We start from the raw sequence: 24,931 nt of genomic DNA, 5'->3' as shown, positions 1-24,931 counted from the left end.
CCCGATGTCCGAATCCCCGAGTGGGAAGAGAGAAGGCTTCCAAGACAATGCAACTCGCAAAAAAGGCAAGTTTATTGCTGACTCGAGTCAGGGCTTACTACTGCAACCAACGCAGTGGTGCAGGGTCAGAGAGCGCTGAGCCCAAGCTGTTACCCAATTTATAAGGTGTGCATAAGCAGTTGGTAGCCGGCTTAAGCGGATTGGTTACATGTTTGCAAAGTAATCTTATTGGCTCAAACCGTCGCGGGCTTTTTTTCAAACTTGGGCGTTCTCGGGCTTTTCAGCTTTCCCCTGATAGGTTCCCTTTTCCTTACTGGGCACATATTGATTGGCTGGCTCCAGGTCGCCTGATAATCATGTTACCCTGGAAAACCAGTCCTACTCCTAATCTAGGCTGCCTGTCATGGCGCAGCCTCACAGAACCAGTCTGTTGTCATGTCCAGTTCTACCTGTTGCTTCCTGATCTACATAAAGGTTTCAAGAGGCAGGTCAGGTGGTCTGGTATTCCCCTCTCTTTCAGAATTTTCCAGTTTGTTGTGATGCACACAGTCAAAGGCTTTGGCATAGTCAATAAAGCAGAGGTAGTTCTATTTTTGGAACTCTCTTACTTTTTCAGTGATCCAGCAGATGTTGGCAATTTGATCTCTGCTACCTCTGCCTTTTCTAAAACCAGCTTGAACATCTGGAAGTTCATAGTTCATGTACTGTTGAAGCCTGACTTGGAGAATTTTGAGCATTACTTTACTAGCATGTGAGATAACTGCAATTGTGTGGTAGTTTGAGCATTCTTTGGCATTGCCTTTCTTTGGGATTGGAATGAAAACTGACCTTTTCCAGTCCTGTGGCCACTGCTGAGTTTTCTAAATTTGTTGGCATATTGAATGCAGCACTTTCACAGCATCATCTTTTAGGATTTGAAATAGCTCAACTGGAATTCCATCACCTCCACTAGCTTTGTTCGTAGCTAAGCTTCCTAAGGCCCACTTGACTTCACATTCCAGAATGTCTGGCTCTAGGTGAGTGATCACATCATTGTGATTATCTGGGTCATGATGATCTTTTTTGTATAGTTCTTCTGTGTATTCTTGTCACCTCTTAATATCTTCTGCTTCTGTTAGGTCCATACCATTTCTGTCCTTTATTGAGCTCATTTTTACATGAAATGTTCCCTTGGTATCTCTAGTTTTCTTGAAGAGATCTCTAGTCTTTCCCTTTCTGTTTTCCTCTATTTCTTTGTATTGATTGCTGAGGAAGGCTTTCTTATCTCTTTGCTATTTGGAACTCTGCATTCAGATGGCTATATCTTTCCTTTTCTCTTTTGCTTTTCACTTATCTTCTTTTGACAGCTATTTGTATGACCTCCTCAGACAGCCATTTTGTTTTTTTGCATTTCTTTGTCTTGAGGGCAATCTTGATCCCTGTCTTCTGTACGATGTCATGAACCTTCCTCCATGGTTCATCAGGCACTCTGTCTATCAGATCTAGTCCCTTTAATCTATTTCTCACTTCCACTGTATAATCATAAGGGATTTGATTTAGGTCATACCTGAATGGTCTAGCGGTTTTCCCTACTTTCTTCAATTTAAGTCTGAATTTGGCAATAAGGAGTTCATGATCTGAGCCACAGTCAGCTCCCGGTCTTGTTTTTGCTGACTGTATAGAGCTTCTCCATCTTTGGCTGCAAAGAATATAATCAATCTGATTTCAGTGTTGACCATCTGGTGATGTCCATGTGTAGTGTCTTCTCTTGTGTTGTTGGAAGAGGGTGTTTGCTATGACCAGTGTGTTATCTTGGCAAAATTCTATTAGCCTTTGCCCTTCTTCATTCTGCACTCAAAGGCCAAAGTTGCTGGTTACTCCAGGTGTTTCTTGACTTTCTACTTTTGCATTCCAGTCTCCTATAATGAAAAGGATATCTTTTTGGAGTGTTAGTTCTAGAAGGTCTTGTTGCTCTTCATAGAACCATTCAACTTCAGCTTCTTCAGCATTACTAGTTGGAGCATAGACTTGGATTACCATGATATTGAATGGTTTGGCTTGGAAACGAACAGAGATCATTCTGTTGTTTTTGAGATTGCATCCAAGTACTGCATTTCCGGCTCTTGTTGACTATGAAGGCTACTCCATTTCTTCTAAGGGATTTTTGTCCAAAGTAGTAGATATAATGATCATCTGAGTTAAAATCACCCATTCCAGTCCATTTTAGTTTGCTGATTCCTAAAATGTTGATGTTCTCTCTTACTATCTCCTGTTTGACCACTTCCAGTTTGCCTTGATTTATGGACCTAACATTCCAGGTTCCTATGCAATATTGCTGTTTACAGCATCAGACCTTGCTTCTATCATCAGTCCCATCCACAACTGGGTATTATTTTTGCTTTGGCTCCATCTCTTCATTCTTTCTGGAGTTATTTCTCCACTGAATCTCCAGTAGCATATTGGGCATTATCGACCTGGGGAGTTCATCTTTCAGTGTCCTATGTTTTTGCCTTTTCATACTGCTCATGGGGTTCTCAAGGCAAGAATACTGAAGTGGTTTGCCATTCCCTTCTCCAGTGGACCACATTTTGTTATAACTCTCCACCATGACCCATCTGTCTTGGGTGGACCTACATGGCATGGCTCATAGTTTCATTGAGTTAGACCACACTGTGAACCATGTAGCTGAAACTCCAGTACTTTGGCCACCTCATTTGAAGAGTTGACTCATTGGAAAAGACCCTGATCCTGGGAGGGATTGGGGGCAGGAGGAGAAGGGGATGACAGAGGATGAGATGGCTGGATGTTATCACCGACTCCATGGGCATGAGTTTGAGTAAACTCTGGGAGTTGGTGATGGACAGGGAGGCCTGGCATTCTGCCATTCATAGGGTCGCAAAGAGTTGGACACGACTGAGCGACTGAATTAACTAACTGAACTAACTGTGGACCATGTGATTAGAATGGTTAGTTTTGTGTGATTGTGATTTCCAGTCTGTCTGATGGAGATGAATAAGAGGCTTATGGAAGCTTCCTGGTGGGAGAGACTGACTGAGGGGGAACCTGCAGTCTTATTCTGATGGGCAGAGCCATGCTCAGTAAATCTTTAATCCAATTTTCTGCTACATAGTTTAAGATGAGTTGTTTTGTTGTGTAACTATCAGCTCTGGTCTTAAAGAAAGTTAGTCTTAAAGATTGTTGTAGAGTTTAGGAAAAACACGTGTTAAGTAATTAAAGGAAAGCAATGTAGCAGAAAAAACGTTTTGCCCTTTCTCCACCTTGAGAGCTCTGGACCCCTTCTTCCTTGTGGGCCCCAGACTTTTTATCAGCCTACCTAACAATTAGCTCTCAGCATTAACTGACTAACCTTTGTGATCTCGTCTCACCCAAAGATGTTCCTTTTGAGACGGCCAGGAGACTCCCTTTATAAATGTGGTTTGGATTTTATATGTTCTTGTAACAACTTTGTAAAGCTGCTTTTGCCCTTTCAAGTTTGACAACAGGGTTTTTTGTTTTTGTTTTTTTCTTCAGCAGATATAGAATTAAACTTTTCTATTCAAATGACAAGGCTTGCCTTACTTTAGTTCAAGATAATTGTTTATAGGTACTTTAAAGCAAACTACTCTCGATTCTCTAAAGCATTTTGAGGCATAAAGCTGAATTGTGGTGAAGTGTGGCTGGCTAACAGGGCTTCAGGTAGTAATGAATCTGCCTGCAATGCAGGAGACCCAGGTTCAATCTCTGGGTCAGGAGTATCCCCTGGAAAAGGCTAATGGGCCCGTTGTCGTATGCATATGTCTGTGTACCTGCACAGATGTCCCGTTCTTCTGTGCATCTTTTGCATTTGGATCCTTTGCATGTGATAATACTACTCTATATATAGTTTTCCTAACCCACAGTCAAAAAGAAGGATGGTATCATGGCAGCAGTGGAACTATCATCTTCAGCATAAGGTTTGAGAATGACAGTGGAGATAGTGGTAAAGAACCTGCTTGCCAGTGCAGGAGGTGTAAGAGACTCGGGTTCAATCCCTGGGTCTTGAAGATCCCCTGGAGGAGGGCATGGCAATCCACTCCAGTATTCTTGCCTGAAGAATCCCGTGGACAGAGGAGCCTGGCAGGCTACAGCCCACAGGGTTGCAAAGAGTTGGACATGACTGAAGCCACTTTATACACAAACTCACACACTTATACACACAGGCTCACACACAGTAAAGGTGGTAGATTAAAGCACACCCTAATGTATTTTAGAGAAGAGTTTATTAATACATTATTTAGATGTGCTGTATGTGTTCTCTTGGCTATTCATTAATACTTTCTCATTGACTGAGTAATAATTAATTCCTTCCTCTGTTCTCAGTTTCCAGTCGTAGTTTGTCAGAAGCTTGAATTAACAAACTGTTTTTCATGAAAAAAATTTTTCTTATAGTGCAAGGGGTCGCAAAGAAGTAGAGAGACGTGTTACATGCTTTTGAAAATAATATAATGGGCTTGGATACTGCTTTTTTTGTAGATATTAAAAAATTATTGGAATATGATTCCTTTATGATGTGTTAGTTTCTTCTTTACAATGAAGTAAATCAGCTGTATGTTTACATTTATCCCTTTCCTCTTGGACCCCCCACTCCCCGACTCACCCCTCCCAGGTTCTTACAGAGCACCAGGTAGAGCTTTCTGCTCTTTGTAGCAGCTTCCCACTCGCTATTTACGTGTGGTCAATCCTAATCTCCCAGTTTGTCCTACTCTACCCTCCCTCCCCTATCCACATGGCGTTTCTCTAGGTCTGTGTCTCTATTCCTGCTTTGGAAATAGGTTCATCTATACCATTTTTCTAGATTCTATGTGAAAATGTTAGTTGCTCAGTTTTGTCTGACTGTTTGTGGCCCCATGGGCTATAGCCCACCCGGCTCCTCTGTCCATGGAATTCTGCAGTCAGGAATACTGGAGTGGATTGCCATTCCCTTCTCCACAGGATCTTCCTCACCCAGGGACTGAACCCAGGTCTTCCATGCTGCAGGCAGATTCTTTACTGTCTGAGCCACCAGGGCATATAAGTCCATGAATATGTGATATTTGTGTTTCTTTTTCTGACTGACTTCACTCTGTGACAGGCTCTAGGCCCATTTATGTCTCTACAAATGACTCTATTTTGTTTCTTTGGTGGCTGAGTAATAGTCCATTGTGTGTATGTACCACATTGTCTTTATCCATTCATCTGTCGTTGCGCACTTAGGTTACTTCCATTTCTTGGCTCTTGTAAATAGTGCTGCAGTGATTGGGGTGCATGTGTCCTTTTGAGTTATTATTTTCTTGGGGTATATACCCATTCGTTGGATTGCTGGGTCGTAGGGTAGTTCTATGTTCAGTTTTTTAAGGAACCTCCACACTGTTCTCCACAATAGCTGTGTCAGTTTGCCTTCCCTCCAGTGGTGTAAGAGCGTTCCCTTTTCTCCACACCCTCTACACCATTTATTGTTTGTAGACTTTTGATGATGGCCATTCTGATCCATGTGAGGTGATACCTCATTGTAGTTTTGATTTGAATTTCTCTTATAATTAATGATGTTGAGCATCTTTTCATATGTTTGTTGGTCATCTGTGAATCTTTGGAGGGATGTCTGTTTGGGTCTTCTGCCCATTTTTTGACTGAGATGTTTATTTTTTTGATGTTAAGCTCCATGAGCTGTTTGTATATTTTAAAGATTAATCCTTTGTTTGATGCTTTGTTTGCAGCCTTCTCACTGTGTCCTCACATAGCATTTTCTCTGTGCATGTCCCTCTTTTTATAGTGACACCAGCCCTATTCATTTAAGGCTCTCTTGTTACCTCATTTAAATTTAATTGCCTCCTTGAAGGATCTATCTCCTTCATATATTGAGGGTTAGGGCTTCAAAATATAAATTTGAAGGGGAGACGTAGTTCAATTCACAGGAACAATCCATAATGTTCAATTATGAGCCAAGAGATATCCTAGGCGTAGTGCTTTGATTGAGATTTAGAATAGGCAACTGGACACTTGTTATCTAAAACTGGGGGAGATAAAGCATGAAGGGCTGGCTTACACGTCTTCACAGGTATGAAGGAGATGTAACAGAATGGGTCACACTGGATGTGAAGGCAGTCAAAGCAAGGTCTTCAATAGATAGAGTCCTTCACTTTTCAGAAGTACCTGGGGGACAGGGAGATGGAGATGTTGCTGGTATGATTATACAGTTTCCCCTCACAACACCTCAACTTTCTTTTATTCCTACCTGATTCAGTGGTCCTAGGAATAGGGCTACAGTTACAGGGGCCAGAAACAGGGCTAATTCCTAAGCAGGAAACTTTAACTCTACTTTTAAACTTTTACACCAGAATTCCTAAAGGCCTAATGACGGGTTGTGTGCTCACCTCATCTGGCAAAATTGGGGTTGACCGTGAACACAGCTATATTACCTAGTGGTTGTGATAGACCACTAAAATGATACTCTTTGTAAATGAGAGTGGGCTGAAGGGGAAGCATTTGGTAGACTGGTGTTGCTCCTGGCAGCCTGAACCAGCACAGTGGCCACACTTTGAAAAGTGTCCCTTCCAGAAGTGGAAAAGTTTGGGTCAAATTCAGTCATAAATGGAGAAAAGGAGAAATATAGCTGAGAGTTCATCTTTCAGTGTCCTATCTTTTTGCCTTTTCATACTGTTCATGGGGTTCTCAAGGCAAGAATACTGAAGTAGGTTGCCATTCCCTTCTCCAGTGGACCACGTTTTGTCAAAACTCTCCACCATGACCTGTCCGTCTTGGGTGGCCCTACATGGCATGGCTCATAGTTTCATTGAGTTAGACCAGGCTGTGGTCCTTGTGATCAGTTTGGTTCGTTTTCTGTGATTGTAGTTTTCTTTCTCTCTGCCTTCTGATGGATATGGATAAGAGGCTTATGGACAGGGAGTTGGTGATGGATTGGACGCCTGGTGTGGTGCTGCCGTCCGTGGGGTCACAAAGAGTCCGATATGACTGAGTGCTGAACTGAACTGATATCTGAAAACAAAAGAATGAATAAATAGGGCATACAACAAGAGAAGTCCATTCCATTGGTGCCCTGAGAGGCTCAAGGTAAGAGATGATACTGTATCTTAATTCAGTTTTGGCAGATGTTGCAAAGAACGCAGCCATATGTTGCCAAGACTGCTCCTCCTTTTGGAACCTGAGAAGATCAGATGAAAGCCTGCAAACCCAGTGACTTTGCTTTGGGAGATCGACTGAACCAATTGTTGATGACTGAGTAGGACTCTAGTAATGTGCCAGTATCTTTTGGGTATTTTACTTAAGAAAGAACACTTCATAGGACATCTACTCTGTTTACAAATTTTAAATCTACAGTGTATTATGTTGACTATATAGTGTTGTCTATAAGTTACATCTGTCGTATCATACAGTGTATCATAATACAATGTATTCTTGCTAAGGTTATATTTCTGTTGATGGTCAAGTATATTGGGGAATTGAGTTAAAGGCTTTCCAGGATATAATACTGATGGCAGAGAGTTCCCTGGTGATCCATTGGTTAGGACTCTGCTCTCACTGCTGAGGGCCTGGGTCTGTTGTTGGGGAACTAAGATCCCACAAGCCACTCAGTGCAGCCAAAAAATAAAAGAGATGGCAAATGAGTAGTTTGAGGGAAAACTGATTCAGCTATCCATCAGCTAAGTTTATTATAAAGTACAAATAGAGGTAGATCAAAGAAGAAGTTGCTATAAAAATACAAAAATGTATGTAATGGCTTTGTAAGATGGGCTTGTTTTTTACTGTTGTCATATGTCATATAAGTGCTATACTGAAAGTAGATTCCCACATAAATATATTTTGCTCTGAAAGAGCCTTCGATAAAGGCCAGGTACAGATTGTGTATTAAGATTTGAACCTCAGGCAGAGAAATGTCTCTTCTTTGCCTCAGTTTCTAGGAGGTAATCTCTAGACTCTTGGAATGTTATGTTGATAGGAATGTCTTCAGTTACCCCAGGGCCTTGTGATAGTAATTATGTAAGTAGATCAGTTCGTTCAGTTCAGTCGCTCATTCGTGTCTGACTTTTTGCGACCCCATGAATCGCAGCACGCCAGGCCTCCCTGTCCAAAACAAACTCCCGAAGTTTACTCAAACTCATGCCCATCGAGTTGGTGGTGCCATCCACCCATCTAATCCTTTGTCATCCCCTTCTCCTCCTGCACCCAGTCCCTCCCAGCATCAGGGTCTTTTCCAACGAGTAATCTCTTCGCATGAGGTGGCCAAAGTATTGGAGTTTCAGCTTCAGCATCAGTCCTTCCAATGAACAGCCAGGACTTATCTCCTTCAGGATGGACTGGTTGGATCTCCTTACAGCCCAAGGGACTCTCGAGAGTTTTCTCCAACACCACAGTTCAAAAGCATCAATTTTTCGGTGCTCAGCTTTCTTCACAGTCCAACTCTCACATCCATACATGACCACTGGAAAAACCATAGCCTTGACCAGACGGACCTTTGTTGGCAAAGTAATGTCTCTGCTTTTTAATATGCTATCTAGGTTGGTTATAACTTTCCTTCCAAGGAGTAAGCATCTTTTAATTTCATGGCTGCAGTCACCATCTGCAGTGATTTTGGAGCTCAAAAAAATAAAGTCTGACACTGTTTCCACTGTCTCCCCGTCTATTTCCCATGAGGTGATGGGACCAGATGTCATGATCTTAGTTTTCTGAATGTTAAGCTTTAAGCCAACTTTTTCACTCTCCTTTTTCACTTTCATCAATAGGTTTTTTAGTTCCTTTTCACTTTCTGCCATAAGGGTGGTGTCATCTGCATATCTGAGGTTATTGATATTTCTCCCTGCAATGTTGATTCCAGCTGTGCTTCTTCCAGCCCAGCATTTCTCATGATGCACTCTGCATATAAGTTAAGTAAGCAGGGTGGCAATATACAGCCTTGATACTCCTTTTCCTATTTGGAACCAGTCTGTTGTTCCATGTTCAGTTCTAACTGTTGCTTCCTGACCTGCATACAGGTTTCTCAAGAGGCAGGTCAGGTGGTCTTGTATTCCCATCTCCTTCAGAATTTTCCACAGTTTTTGTGATCCACACAGTCGAAGGCTTTGGCGTAGTCAATAAAGCATATTTCTGGATGTTTTCAGGAACTCTCTTGCTTTTTCGATGATCCAGCGGATATTGGCAATTTGATCTCTGGTTCCTCTGCCTTTTCTAAAACCAGCTCGAACATCTGGAAGTTGTCGGTTCACGAATTGCTGAAGTCTGGCTTGGAGAATGTTGAACATTACCTTACTAGCATGTGAGATGAGTGCAATTGTACGGTAGTTTGAGCATTCTTTGGGATTGTCTTTCTTTGGGATTGGACTGAAAACTGACCTTTTCCAAGTCCTATGGCCACTGCTGAGTTTTCCAAATTTGTTGGCATATTGAGTGCAGCACTTTCACAGCATCATCTTTCAGGATTTGAAATAGCTCAACTGATGGAATGCCATCACTTCCACTACCTTTGTATGTAGTGATGCTTTCTAAGGCCCACTTAACTTCACAGTTCAGGATGTCTGGCTCTAGGTGAGTGATCACACCATTGTGATTATCTGGGTCATAAAGATCTTTTTTGTACAGTTCTTCTGTGTATTCTTGCCACCTCTTCTTGACATCTTCTGCTTCTGTTAGGTCCATACCATTTCTGTCCTTTATTGAGCCCATTTTTGCATGAAGTGTTCCCTTGGTATCTTTAATTTTCTTGAAGAGATCTCTAGTCTTTCCCATTCTGTTGTTTTCCTCTGTTTCTTTGCACTGATCACTGAGGAAGGCTTTCTTGTATCTCCTTGCTGTTCTCTGGAACTCTGCATTCAAATGCGAATATCTTTCCTTTTCTCCTTTGCTTCTTACTTCTCTTCTTTTGACAGCTATTTGTAAGGCCTCCTCAGACAACCATTTTACCTTTTTGCATTTCTTTTCCATGGGGATGATCTTGATCCCTGTCTCCTGTACAATGTCACGAACCTCCGTCCATAGTTCATCAGGCTGTCTCTCTATCAGATCTAGTCCCTTAAATCTATTTCTCACTTCCACTGTATAGTCAGAAGGGATTTGATTTAGGTCATACCTGAATGGTCTAGTGGTTATCCCTACTTTCTTCAGTTTAAGTCTGAATTTGGCAATAAGGAGTTCATGATCTGAGCCACAGTCAGCTCCTGGTCTTGTTTTTGCTGACTGCATAGAGCTTCTCCATCTTTGGCTGCAAAGAATATAATCAATCTGATTTCAGTGTCGACCATCTGGTGATGTCCATGTGTAGAGTCTTCTCTTGTGTTGTTGGAAGAGGGTATTTGCTATGACCAGTGCATTCTCTTGGCAAAACTCTATTTGCCTTTGCCCTGCTTCATTCTGTACTCCAAGGCCAAATTTCCCTGTTACCCCAGGTGTTTCTTGACTTCCTACTTTTGCATTCCAGTCCCCTATATTGAAAAGGACATCTTTTTTGGGTGTTTAAGTTAAGTCGCTCAGTCTTGTCAGACTCCTTGCGAACCCATGGACTGTAGCCCACCCGGCTCCTTCATCCATGGGATTCTCCAGGCAAGAATACTGGAGTGGGTCAGATAGTAATTGTGTGATTTGCCCGGGACCTCAGAGCCACACCCACAGCATGAGAAAGGGCGTGAACTTTCAGTTCTACAGCTTGACTTAGTCAGGATTGGAAGCGGAGGTGGTCAAATCAGCCCTGATGGGCAGGCAACTATGCATGCAAGATGGACCCCTATTTAACGCTCTTGACACCATGACTTCGTTGGGTTTCCTGTTTGGCAAGAGTTCATGCTTTTTTCACACATCATTACCAGGAGAATCTTGCTGCCTTGATTCTATGAAAAAGACAACTGGAAGCTCTTCCCTGTGTGCTTTTTCCTTTGGCTGATGTTAATCTCCATCCTTTCGCTCTAAGAAAATAAAACTAAGTAACACACATGTGCACATTGACACACACGTAGAAAAACTTTCCCACAAATGATTTTATATAATAACCTTTTTCTCCCTACCCTTTCCCTGTTCTCTCTTCCCTCTGATAACCACTAGTTTGTTCTTTAAATCTGTGAGCCTGTTTCTTTTTGTTTTATTCACTAGTTTGTTTTATGTTTTAGATTCCACATATAAGTGATATCGTACAGGATTTATCTTTCTCTGACTTGCTTTACTAAGCATAATGCCTTTTAGGTCTATTCATCTTGCTGCAGATGGAAAGTTTTCATTCTTTTTTATGACTGAGTAAATTCCATCATGTGTGTGTGTGTGTATACATATAAACATATAGATATATATATACACACCCCACATCATCATCCATTCATCTGTTGATGGACACTTAGGTCACTTCCATACCTTGACAATTGTAAATAATGCACTCTTAAACATTGGGGTGCATGGATCTTTTCAAATGAGTGTTCTTGAAGTTTGTTTTTTGTTTTATTGGATATTCACCCTGGAGCAGAATTGCTAGGTCATATGGTCATATGGTCATATGGTAATTGTGTTTTTAATTTTCTGCAAAACCTCCATACTGTTTTTCACAGTGGCTGCACCAATATACAATTTACATTCCACCAACAGTGAGCAAGGATTCCTTTTTCTCTACATCCTTGCCAACATTTGTTATTTCTGTTCTTTTTTAATGATAGTCTTTCTGACTAGTGTGAGCTGATACTTCATTGTGGTTTTGATTTGCTCCTGATGATCAGCAGTGTTGGGTATTTTTCATGTGTTTATTGGCCATCTGTATGTCTTCTTTGGAAAAATGTTCAGTTTTTCTGCCCATTTTTAATTGGATTTGTCTTTTTGATGTTGACTTGTATCAACTGTTTATATATGTTGGATATTAACCCCTTATTGATCATATTATTTGCAAATGTTTTTTCCTACTCAGAAGGTTGTTGTTTAGTTTGTTTATGGTCTCATTTGCTGTCCAGAGGCTTTTAAGTTTAATTACATCCTTTTTGTTTTTGCTTTTGCTTCCTTTGCTTTAGGAGACAGATAAAAAAAGAAATATTGCTGCCATTTATGTCAAAGAGTAATCTGCCTATTTTCTTTTAGTAGTTTTATAGTGTCTTTTCTTACATTTAGATCTTTGATCTATTTTGAGTTTACTTTTGTATGTGGTTTTAGAGAGTGTTCTAATTTTATTCTTTTACATGTAGCTGTCCAATTTTCCCAGAACCACTTATTAAAGACACTGTCTTTTCTCCATTGTTTATTCCTGCCTCTGTCATAGATTAATTGACCATAAATGTGTGGGTTTCTGTGCTCTCTCTTCTGTTCCCTTGATCTCTATGTGTTTTTATGACATTAGCAAAGCATTTTGGTTGCTACAGCTTTGTAATGTAATTTGAAACCAGGGAACATTATTCTTCCAGCTCTGTTCTTCTTTCTCAAGATGGTTTTGCCTATTTTGGGGTCTTTTGTGTTTCTACAGAAATTTTAAAATTATTTATTCTACTTCTGTGAAAAATGCCCTTTTGCTTTGATAGGGATTACATTGAATCTGTGGATTGCTTTAGGTAGTATGGTCATTTTAGCACTATTCTTCCAATTAATGATCATGGCATATCTTTCATCTGTTTGTGTTGCCTTTCATTTCTTTCATCTGTGTCTTATAGTTTTCCAAGTACAGATCTTTTATCTCATTATCTTTTCTGACCTCAATACTATGATATTAGAAGTTAACTACAGGGAAAAAAACTGTAAAAAATACAAACATATGGAGGCTTAAATGATAAGCTGCTAAACAATCAATGGGTCAGTGAAGAAATCAAAGATGAAATTAAAAAAAAAGTACCTGAAGACAAATGAAAATGAACACACAGTGATCCAGGACCTGTGGGAAACAGCAGAAGCAATTCTAAAGGAAAGTTTATAACAATACAAGCTTACCCCAGGAAACAAGAATTGTTTCAAATAAGCAACCCAGTCTTATACCTAAAGGAACTAGAAAAAGAAAAACAGACAAAATCCAAAGTTAGTAGAAGGAAAGAAATCATAAAGATTAGAGCAGAAATAAATAAAATAGAGGCTAAAGAAAAAAATGGAAAAGATCAATGAAACTAAAGCTGGCTTTTTGAAAAAGCCAACAAAATCGATAAATCTTTAGCCAGACTCATCAAGAAAAAAGAGAAAGGACCCAGATAAATAAAATCAGACATGAAAATGGAGAAGTTACAACCAGCACCACAGAAATGCAAAAAAAAAAAAAAATCATTATGAGGCTACCTTAAGGAACTATATAACAATACAATGGACAAACTAGAAGAGATGCAGAAGTTCTTAGAAAAGTATAATCTCTCAAGACTGAACAAGGGAAAAATAGAAGATATGAACAGTCAATTACAAGTAATGACATTGAATCAGTATTTTTAAAACTTCTAGAAAACAAAAGTCCAGGACCATATGGCTTTATAGGTGAATTCTATAAAACACATAGAGAAGAGTTAACACCTGTCCTTCTCAAGCTGTTCCAAAAAATTGCAGAGGAAGGAATACTTCTAAAGTCATCCTGTGAGGGCATCTGAAACCAAAACCAGACAAAGATATCACACACAAAAAAGAGAATTGCAGACTAAAATCACTGATGAACATAGATGTAAAAATCCTCAACAAAATACTACCCAGCCAACTCCAGTAGTACATTTGTAGCTGTTCAGTTGTGTCCAACTCTTTGCAGCCCCATGAACTTCAGCACACCAGGTTTCCCTGTCCCTCACCATCTCCTGAAGCTTGCTTAAACTCATGTCCTTTGAGTTGGTGATGCCATCCAACTGTCTCGTCCTCTGTCATCCCCTTCTCCTCCTGCCTTCAGTCTTTCCTAGCATTAGGGTCTTTTCCAATGAATCGGTTCTTTGCATCAGATGGTCAGTGTATTGGAGCTTCACTTTCAGCTAAAGTCCTTATTAATAACATCACATCAGAAAGAATGGATGCTTTCAATGTTTTTAGCTTGATACTGAATAAATTGGTTAAACTTTTAAGGTTGGTAGGATCATCCAGAGCAAACATGGGCTGATAAGAAACAATATGGAGATTCCCTGGCACCTCAGTGATAAAGAATCCACCTGTCAGTGCAGGAGACACAGGTTCAATCCCTAGTCCAGGAAGATCCACATGCTTCGGAGATCTAAGCCTGTGTGTCACAGCTATTGCATCTGTGCTCTGGAACACGGGAGCCATAGCTACTGAAGCCCACACACCCTAGAGCCCGACAATGAGAAGTCTGTGCACAGCAACTAGAGAGTGGCCCCCACTCCTTGCAACTAGAGAAAAGCCTGCACAGAAGCAGAGACCCAGTTCAGCCAAAAATAAACAAATGTTAAAAAAAGTAAGAGAGAGAAACTTCAAAGCACAAATGAGGAACAACAAAAATTCCCAATAGAAACTGGAGACCAAGGCTTCAGAATATATAAAGTAGCAGATTGTTAGCAATGTCAAGTATAAGCTGTTTTGGAAACAGTTTAGTGAGGATTGTGTCGGGGATAGTGGCCCTAGGGTATCCCCAAATCCTGTTGGCCTGTGGGATGATCAGGCCAGACAAATTGTGTGAATCGCTGTAGGTAGGTAAGTGGAATCTTCAGGTTTAGTGGGAAAGATCAGTTAATGCTCATGTTAGGTGACGTTAAATTAAAAATATTTTTCACAGGACAAACTTTTGTAATCAAAGACATTTAAAGTGTCCCAGAGTGCCTTTCAGCGACTAAGCCAGTATTCTAGTGTTTCTGGGTGCATGTGGTATATTACAGAAAGAGTTCTGTCATGCTGCCTGTCAATTAATACAGCAGAACATTTGAAGATTGATACTGTTAAATAGAGTTCAGTCCAGTTCAGTTGCTCAGTTGTGTCCGACTCTTTGCAACCCCATGAACCGCAGCACACCAGGCCTCCCTGTCCATCACCAACTCCCGGAGTCCACCCAAACCCATGTCCATTGTGTCAGTGATGCCATCTAACCATCTCATCCTCTGTCGTCCCCTTCTCCTCCTGCCCTCAGTCTTTCCCAGCATCAGGGTCTCTTCAAATGAGTCAGCTCTCCGCATCAGGTGGCCAAAGTATTGGAGTTTCAGCGTCAACATCTGTCCCTCCAATAAACACCCAGGACTAATCTCCTTTAGGATGGACTGGTTGGATCTCCTTGCAGTCTAAGGGACTCTCAAGAGTCTTCTCAACACCACAGTTCAAAACTTGCTCAAATTCATGTCCATTGAGTCCATGATGCTATCTAACCATCTCATCATCTACCACCCTCTTCTCCTCTTGCCTTCAATCTTTCCCAGCATCAGAGTCTTTTCCAGTGAGTCAGCTCATTGCATCTGGTGGCCAGAGTATTGGAGCTTCAGCTTCAACATCAGTCCTTCCAATGAATAGTCAGGGTTGATATTCTTTAGGATTGACTGGTTTGATCTCCTTTCAGTCCAAGGGACTCTCAAGAATCTTCTCCAAAACCACAATTCAAAAGCATCAATTCTTTGGTGCTCATCCTTTATGATCCAACTCACATCTCTACATGACTACTGGAAGAACCATAGCTTTGACTATACAGACCTTTGTTGGTAAAGTAATGTCTCTGCCTTTTAATACACTCCCTAGGTTTGTCATAGCTTTCCTTCCAAGGGGCAAGCATCTTTTAAGTTCTTGGCTGTAGTCACTGTTCACAGTGATTTTGGAGTCCAAGAAAATAAAATCTGTCACTGCTTCCACTTTTTTCCGTTCTCTTGCCATGAAGTGATGGGACCATTGCCATGATCTTCATTTTTTGAATGTTGAGTTTTAAGCTAGCTTTTCACTCTCCTCTTTCACTGTCATCAAGAAGCTCTTTAGTTCTTCTTCACTTTTTGTCATTAGATTGATACCATCTGCATGTTGAGGTTTTTGCTATTTCTCCTGGCAGTCTTGATTCCAGTTTGTGATTCATCCAACTCACAGCTTTTCATGATGTACTCTGCATATAAGTTAAATAAGCAAGGCGATGATATACAGCCTTTTCATTCTCCTTTCCCAATTTTGAACAAGACTGTTCCATGTCCAGTCCTAACTGTTACTTCTTGACTCACAGGTTTCTCAGGAGACAGGTAAGGTGGTCTGGTATTCCCATATCTTTAAGAATTTTCCACAGATTGTTGTGATCCACACAGTCAAAGGCTTTAGCGTAGTCAATGAAACAGAGGTAGATGTTTTTCTGGAATTCCCTTACTTTCTCCATGATCAAATGAATGTCAATTTGATCTCTCGTCCCTCTGTTTCTTCCAAACCCAGCTTGTACATCTGGAAGTTCTGGATTCGAGTACTGCTGAAGCCTAGCTTGAAGGATTTTGAGCATAATCTTGCTAGCATCTGAAATGAGCACAATTGTATGGTAGTTGGAACATTCTTTGGCATTGCCCTTCTTTAGGATTGGAATGAAAACTGACCTTTTCCAGTCCTATAGCCACTGCTGAGTTTTTCAAATTTGCTAAGATATTGAGTGCAGACTTTTAACTGCATCTTCTTTTAGGATTTTTAATAGCTCAGCTAGAATTCCATCACCTCCACTAGCTTTGTTCATAGCAAAGCTTTCTGAGGCCCATGACTTCACATTCCAAGATGTCCAGCTCTAGGTGAGTGACCACAGCATTGTGGTTATCCAGGTCATTAAGACATTTCTTGTATAGTTCATCTGTGTATTCTTGCCACCTCTTCTTAATCTCTTCTGCTTCTATTATTGTCCTTTCCATTTCTATCCTTTATTGTGCTCATCCTTGCATGAATTGTTCCCTTGGTATCTCCAGTTTTCTTGAAGAGATCTCTAGTCTTTCCATTCTATTGCTCTCCTCTATTTTTTCCACTGTTTAAGAAGGCCTTCCTATCCCTTCTTGCTATTCTCTGGAACTCTACATTCAGTTGGGTATATCTTTCCCCTTCTCCTTTGCCTTTCACTTCTTTTCTTTCCCCTTCTCCCTTGCCTTTCACTTCTTTCTCCTTCTCCCTTGGCTTTCACTTCTTTTCTTTTCTCAGCTATTTGTAAAGCCTCCTCAGATATCCGCTCTTGCCTTTTTGCATTTCTTTTTCTTTGGTCACCACCTCCTCTACAGTGTTATGAACCTCGATGGATAGTTCTTCAGGCACTCTGTCAGATCTAGTCCCTTGAATCTATTTGTCACTTCCACTGTATAATCATAGGGGATTTGATTTAGCTCATACTTGAATGCCATGATAGTTTTCTCTACTTTCTTCAATTTAGGCCTGAATTTTGCAATAAGGAGCTTGAGATCTGAGCCACAGTCATCTCTTTTTGCTGAGCTTCTCCATCTTTGGCAGCAAAGAACATGATCAGTCTGATTTTAGTATTGACCATCTGGTGATGTCCGTGTATAGAGTCATCTCTTTGGTTGTTTGCTATGACCAGTGTGTTCTCATGACAGAACTCTGTTAGCCTTTGCCCTGCATAATTTTGTACTCTGAGACCAAAATTGCGTGTTATTCTGGGTATCTCTTAACTTCTTACTTTTGTAGGAATCTTTTGATGAATCTTTTTTGGTGTTCTAGTAGGTGTTGTAGGTCTTCATAGAACTGGTCAACTTTAGCTTCTTTGGCATCAGTTGTTAGGGCATAGATCCACTCCAGTATTCTTGCCTGGAAAATCCTATGGACAGAGGAGCCTGGCAGGGTATAGTTTATAGTGTCAAAAAGACATGACTGAAGTGACTTAATACGCACTGTGTTGTTGAATGGTTTGCCTTGAAAACGGGGGTTGCAGCCAAGTACTGCATTTATGACTCTTGTTGACTATGAGGGCTACTCCATGTGGTTAAGGAATTCTTACCCACAGTAATAGATATAATGGTCATCTGAATTATTATAAGAGTTCCCCATTCCTGTCCTTAGTTCACTGATTCCTAAGATGTTGGCATTCACTCATCTCCTGCTTGACTACAGCCAATTTACCTTGATTCATGGACCTAACATTCCAGGTTCTTAATGCAGTTTTGTTCTTTACGACATCAGACTTGACTTTTCACCACCAGATACATCCACAGCTGAGTGTTGTTTCTGCTTTGACCCAGCCACTTCATTCTTACTTGAGCTGTTAGTAATTGCCCTCCAGTGGCATGTTGGACACCTTCCAACCTGGGGTGGGGGGACTCATATTGCAGTGAAATATCTTTTTGCCTTTTCATAGTGTCCATGGGGTTCTCCATGTAAGAATATTAGACTGGGCTGCTATTTCCTTCTCCAGTGAATCACATTTTGTCAGAACTCTTCACTATGACCAGATCATCTTGAGTACTACTAATGAAGAGTACATGATGACTTTAGAGCCCAAACTTGACTTTGGATAGGTTACTAATGCCCTTCAAAATTTATTAATGAATAATTATTTATTTTTAAAAAGTCACGAAATTTATTTTTTAGCAAGTCTGTTGTTTTGATTGATGAGGCAGAGGCTAGAGTAACCTGTACAGTCATGATTTGGAAAAGTAACATATTTGTTACTACTAGGGATTTTTTCTCATGTGAAAAGTATGTAGAGGTAACCTCTTTCTTTGATTCAGATTTTAAAATTATAAAAGGAACTTAGTGTAAAATCACTGCAGACTTATATTTGGAAGTGAAATATTTTATGATTAGGAGGTAAAGAAGTTTATATTCACTTGTCTTTTATTCAGTAGCTGTTTTACATTTATCTTTAAACTTCCAATTTGTTATCACAAACATTTTAAAGTTTATATGCTATTTGCCATATTTTCGCTAAAATGAATTTATTTGGGAACTTTAAATACAAAGGATCTCTTTGTGCTTTTTTTAATGTTCCTTCTTTGAAATGCAAATCCAACCACTGAAAAAAGGTTTTCCTTATTTCTTTAAAGGAAAGTACAAAAACTTCTGAAATAATTTTTTTGTGTCAGCTTCTTTTGAGATCACGAAAATTAGGATTTTATTTTAGGTGTAGAAATGATCTTTGTAATTAATCATGATGGTTTATTAAAATCTCTAATCCTATTAAATATTTCATGCTAGGTTTTGAAGTACTGTTGTGAAGTAATATGCTATAAAGACTAGGTAGCTCTTAAAAATGGATATCTAAGTTTAATCTTTAGTTTGTAGTCTTTCAAATACCAATTTTACCTTTTTCCATTGACTTTTGATTTATTACAGATTCAGTTACAAAGTCTTCATTTCTGTTGTTCTTTATTAGTGCGTTCTTTTTTCAGTAAAATTTATTTGTTAGAGCAGTTGTAGGTTTATAGACAAAGAGAGGGGCAGAACAGAGTTCTTCCTATGTCCTCTCTCTTCTTACAGTCTCTGGTATTTTTAACATCGTACATTAGTGTGGTGTATTTGTTATAGATTCTGAGCCAGTATTGATACATTATTATTCACTGAAAACCATAGTATTTATTATGGTTTGCTCTTTGTGTTGTATATTCTGTGGGTTTTTATCAGTGTATAATGACACATATCCACCATTATCCTCAAAGGCAGAGGTTCTTTTCTCAGCCCTATCTAGTCTACTGATAAGCTCATCAAGGACATTCTTTGTTTTTCTTATAGTGTTTTTGTTTTCTAGCATTTCTTTTTGATTTTTTTCTTAGACATTTCCATCTCTCTGTTTACATTACACATCTATTCTTTCATGGTGTCTACATTATCCAGTAGAGCCCTGAGCATCTTTATGACGATAGTGAAAGTGTTAGTCACTCAGTTGTGTCCAACTGTTGAGACCCCATGAACTGTAGCCCGACAGGCTCCTCTGTCCATGGAATTGTCCAGACAAGGATGCTATAGTGGGTTGCCATTTCCTTCTCCAGGTGATCTTCCCAACCCAGGGATTGAACCCAGTTCTCTTGCATTGCAGGCAGACTCTTTACAGTCTGAGCCACCAGGGAAACCCTGAATTGATCATAGTTGTTAAATTGTGTTTTAAGTTCCCAGTTTGATAAATGCAGCATCCCTGCCATATCTGGTCCCAATGCTTGGTCTGTCTCTTCAAGTTGTGTCTTTTATCTTTTGGAATGCCTCATAATTCTTTTCTTGATATCTATATGTGATATGCCCAGTGAACTGCTATAAGCAGGCCTTTAGAGATTTGGCAGTGAGATGTGGGGAAGGAACCCTTCTGTATATGACTAAAGGGTTTGTTAGTGAGCTTTTGGCTCTGAACTGAGCTTCACAAGTGTTTCTCTGGTTTCTTTCTCCTTCCTAGGTGGAACTGGTTGGGCAGAATGGGCTGGAGTTGGGTGTTTCTCTAAATTCAGTCAGTTAGGCTCTGGTTAACTAGATTCTCCTGAGGGCAGATCTTGTTAATGTAACAGATCAGAATGAGCACACCCCTCAGCAGGCAGCCGTTGCTGTGCCTCATTATTCCCCATCCTGTTACTAGGCAACAGGTCTTACTCGGCCATTGATTGGTGCTGCCTCATTGCCCACTCCCCACCCCAAGCAACCAACTGTCCTGCCCAGCTATTGGTCAGCACCACAGTGGGCCCTGCCCACGGGACCGTTAGGGGAGCGATTCAGCCAGGGTCAGTGGTGTGGTGGTCATCAGGTGGAGAGTGAGGTAAGAGGCAGTTTCAGGCTTCTCCTGGGGGCCCGCCAGCTTACCCAGCCTTGGGCCAACGGGTGAGCTGGCGGGCCCAGGGAGCAGGCTGGACACTCTGTCCTGCAGGGCTCCAGAGCCCTCACTCAGGCCCTCCATGCCGAGGCCCAGGCCTTGAGGCAGCAGTGAACCTGTCTGTGACCTAATAGCAGTGTCCGTTTGTCTGGGTCACAGTCTGTGAGACCTGGTCTCCCCTACTTGGGCAGCCTGGGGAGACTGAGGGCCAGTTTGGTCGGATGCCCGACTCCATCAGGGGTGACAGGTGGGCAGTGTGCGGAGCTGTAGCTGAGCTCTGCCTCCTCTTAGCCAGGACTGGGACCTTGGCGGGTGAAAGTTGTACCTTGGGACTTTGCCCTTTCTTGTCAGGACAGAGTAACATTATTCTGTTAATAATAAACGAATAACATTCATTTGGTGGAGATTTACAGGAAAATTGTTACCGGACCATGACCTGACCTCAAGAACAAAGGATCTGACACCAAGAAGTTTGCAACAACTAACTACCTGTCCCTCAATTTTTGCTTTTAAAGGGGCTTGCTAAAAACTTTCAGTAACTTTGTGGTTCTTAGGGCGTGAGCCACCCATCTCCCTGTATGAATCTGTAATCAACCTTTCTCTGTTCCACACTCTAATGTTTTAGTATTGATGGGTCTCTCTGTGCTTCAGACACACAGACTTGAGATTCTGTACTGTTAAGAACAGAGTACATTGGGTATTTCAAAATTGTTTCATTTCTCCTCTCCCTACAGAAGCTACAGGGGGTTCTTGTCTCGTATTAACTTTGGAAACCTGTTTGAGCTTCTGGAGGAAATCTCCCAGTATTGTAGAATCCCGCTGTGACTGGGTCCCCATAGAGTTTTTAATGCTTAAATCTCCACATTGAGATTTTGCTACACTTGCACCAGTTCCCATGCAGCTTCCGCTTGTGAGTCTCTGCTCCAATCAGCTGCACTTCCTGTATTCTCCTTTTGATCTTCAGTCTTGGGGACATGGTTTGCCCTGTGTTTTCTACAAGGGAAGCCAACTATTCATTTTTATGGTATGTTAAAACATGTACTTGAATCTTTTTTCAACAAGCCTTAAAAATATACTGCTGGTAGAATACAGTTAATTGTAAAGACCTAGAAAATAGCTACAATTCCTGGCAGATTTTTACTTTAAAACATAGGTATCATAATACAGTAAGAGCTGAATTATTGAATATTTGCCTTTACCATGTGTGTGTGTGTGCATGCTCAGTTGTTATCTGACTCTTTGTGATCCCTTTGACTGTATGTAGCCCAGTCAGGCTCCTCTTTCCATGGAATTTTCCAGGCAAGAATACTGGAGTGGGTTGTCATTTCTTTTCTAGATGCTTACTTATAAGCTATTAAGGTATTTAGTTCTCACAGCAGTCTTTCTCATGTAAGGTATTTTTATATTCCCCATTTTATGGTTGAGAAAGCCAAGACTTAGAAAAATTACAAAACATGCCCAGGGTTTTACAAACTAGCACATGGCACAACTGGAATTTGAAAACCACATTTCCTTGTGAGTTCACACTTTATTTATTTATTTTTATTATTATTTTTTTCATTTATTTATATTAGTTGGAGGCTAATTACTTTACAATATTGTAGTGGTTTTTGTCATACATTGATACGAATCAGCCGTGGATTTACATGTGTTCCTCATCCTGAACCCCCCTCCCACCTCCCTCCCCATCCCATCCCTCTGGGTCATCCTAGTGCACCAGCCCTGAGCACTTGTCTCATGCATCAAAACTGGACTGGCGATCTGTTTCACAATTGATAATATATATGTTTCAATGCTGTTCTCTCAGATCATCCCCCCTGCCCTCACCTTCTCCCACAGAGTCCAAAAGTCTGTTCTATACATCTGTGTCTCTTTTTCTGTCTTGCATATAGGGTTATCGTTACCGTCTTTCTAAATTCCATATATATGCATTAGTATACTGTATTGGTGTTTTTCTTTCTGGCTTACTTCACTCTGTATATTGGGCTCCAGTTTCATCCATCTCATTGGAACTGATTCAAATGAATTCTTTTTAATGGCCGAGTAATATTCCATTGTGTATATGTGCCACAGCTTCCTTATCCATTCGTCTGCTGATGGGCATCTAGGTTGCTTCCATGTCCTGGCTATTATACCCAGTGCTGCGATGAACATTGGGGTGCACGTGTCTCTTTCAGATCTGGTTTCCTCAGTGTGTATGCCCAGGAGTGGGATTGCTGGGTCATATGGCAGTTCTATTTCCAGTTTTTTAAGGAATCTCCACACTGTTCTCTATAGTGGCTGTACTAGTTTGCAGTCCCATCAACAGTGTAAGGAGGATTCCCTTTTCTCCTCACCCTCTCCAGCATTTATTGCTTGTAGACTTTTGGATAGCAGCAATTCTGACTGGCGTGTAATGGTACCTCATTGTGGTTTTGATTTGCGTTTCTCTAATAATGAGTGATGTTAAGCATCTTTTCATGACTTTGTTAGCCATCTGTATGTCTTCTTTGGAGAAATGTCTGTTTAGTTCTTTGGCCCGTTTTTTGATTGGGTCATTTATTTTTCTGGAATTGAGCTGCAGGAGTTGCTTGTATATTTGTGAGATTAATTCTTTGTTGCTTCGTTTGCTATTTTTTTCTCCCATTTTGAAGGCTGTCTTTTCACCTTGCTTATAGTTTCCTTTGTTGTGCAAAAGCTTTTAAGTTTCATTAGGTCCCATTTGTTTATTTTTGCTTTTATTTCCAATATTCTGGGAGGTGGGTCATAGAAGATCTTGCTGTGATTTATGTCGGAGAGTGTTTTGCCTATGTTCTCCTCTAGGAGTTTTATAAATTCTGGTCTTACATTTAGATCTTTAATCTGTTTTGAGTTTATTTTCGTGTATGGTGTTAGAAAGTGTTCTAGTTTCATTCTTTTACAAGTGGTTGACCAGTTTTCCCAGCACCACTTGTTAAAGAGATTGTCTTTTCTCCATTGTATATTCTTGCCTCCTTTGTTGAAGATAAGGTGTCCATAGATATGTGGATTTATCTCTGGGCTTTCTATTTTATTCCATTGATCTATATTTCTGTCTTTGTGCCAGTACCATACTGTCTTGATGACTGTAACTTTGTTGTAGAGCCTAAACTCAGGCAGGTTGACTCCTCCAGTTCCATTCTTCTTACTCAAAATTGCTTTGGGCTATTCGAGGTTTTTTATATTTCCATACAAATTGTGAAATTGTTCTAGTTCTGTGAAAAATACCACTGGTAGCTTGATACGGATTACATTGAATCTATAGATTGCTTTGGGTAGTATACTCATTTTCACTAATATTGATTCTTCTGATCCATGAATACAGTGTATTTCTCCATCTATTTGTGTCCTCTTTGATTTCTTTCATCAGTGTTTTATAGTTTTCTATATATAGGACTTTTGTTTCTTTATGTAGATATATTCCTAAGTATTTTATTCTTTTTCTTGCAATGGTGAATGGTATTGTTTCCTTAATTTCTCTTTCTGTTTTCTCATTGTTAGTGTATAGGAATGCAAGTGATTTCTGTGTGTTAATTTTATAGCCTGCAAGTTTACTATATTCATTGATTACCTTTAGGAATTTTCTGGTAGAGTCTTTAGGGTTTTCTATGTAGAGGATCATGTCATCTGCAAACAGTGAGAGTTTTACTTCTTCTTTTCCTACCTGGATTCCTTTTATTTCTTTTTCTGCTCTGATTGCTGTGGCCAAAACTTGAGTTCACACTTTAAAATGAGAACTGGGTGTGGAGGAAAGGATACTTTGTGAATGATTATTTGCTTATTTATTTACTTTTAAGTTTTGAAGTTACTGGTTGTATTAATAGTTCTCTCTTGCACTTTGGAGGAATGGTATATTTGTGAATTCAAAGAAAGGTGTTTTTTGTTTTGGGGTTTTTTGTTTGTTTGTCTCTTTGTTTTAATTTTTTTAAAGAATTGTTAATCTCACTGGTTTCTGGAAGGGAGTTGAAGGTATAAAATAGTATATAACTTGATCCCCAAATAAGTTGCTTACATAGTATTCAGAGGTATCTATGAAAGTAAAAGTGAAAGTGTTAGTCACTCAGTTTTATCTGACTCTTTCTACCCCGTAGACTGTAGCCCGCCAGGCTCCTCTGTCCATGGGATTCTCCAGGCAAGAATAGTGGAGTGGGTTTCCATGTCCTCCTGCAGGGGATCTTCCTAACCCAGGGATCTAACCCGGGTCCCTTGCATTGCTGTCACACTTTACCATCTGAGTCACCAGGATAGCCCAGAGCTATCTGTATCATAAACCAATTCTGTTTTTTTTTTTTAATAATGGTTATATATTCAGACTGATCAGCTTTTAAGATGTGTTTGTTTAGT

General features: G+C 40.2%; 1 protein-coding gene across 5 annotated transcripts in view; it reads left to right on the top strand.

Moving 5' to 3' along the window:
- KLHL2 (kelch like family member 2) overlaps nucleotides 1-24,931 on the top strand; it is a 162,497-nt gene that overhangs the window by 107,374 nt on the left and 30,192 nt on the right. The gene's annotated exons all lie outside the window — the stretch shown is intronic.

Source organism: Muntiacus reevesi, chromosome 13 (assembly GCF_963930625.1).
Source record: "Muntiacus reevesi chromosome 13, mMunRee1.1, whole genome shotgun sequence".
NCBI classification, from domain to species: Eukaryota; Metazoa; Chordata; class Mammalia; order Artiodactyla; family Cervidae; genus Muntiacus; species Muntiacus reevesi.
Note: the sequence above shows the minus strand (reverse complement) of the source record. Positions and strands in the feature narration are given on the sequence as shown.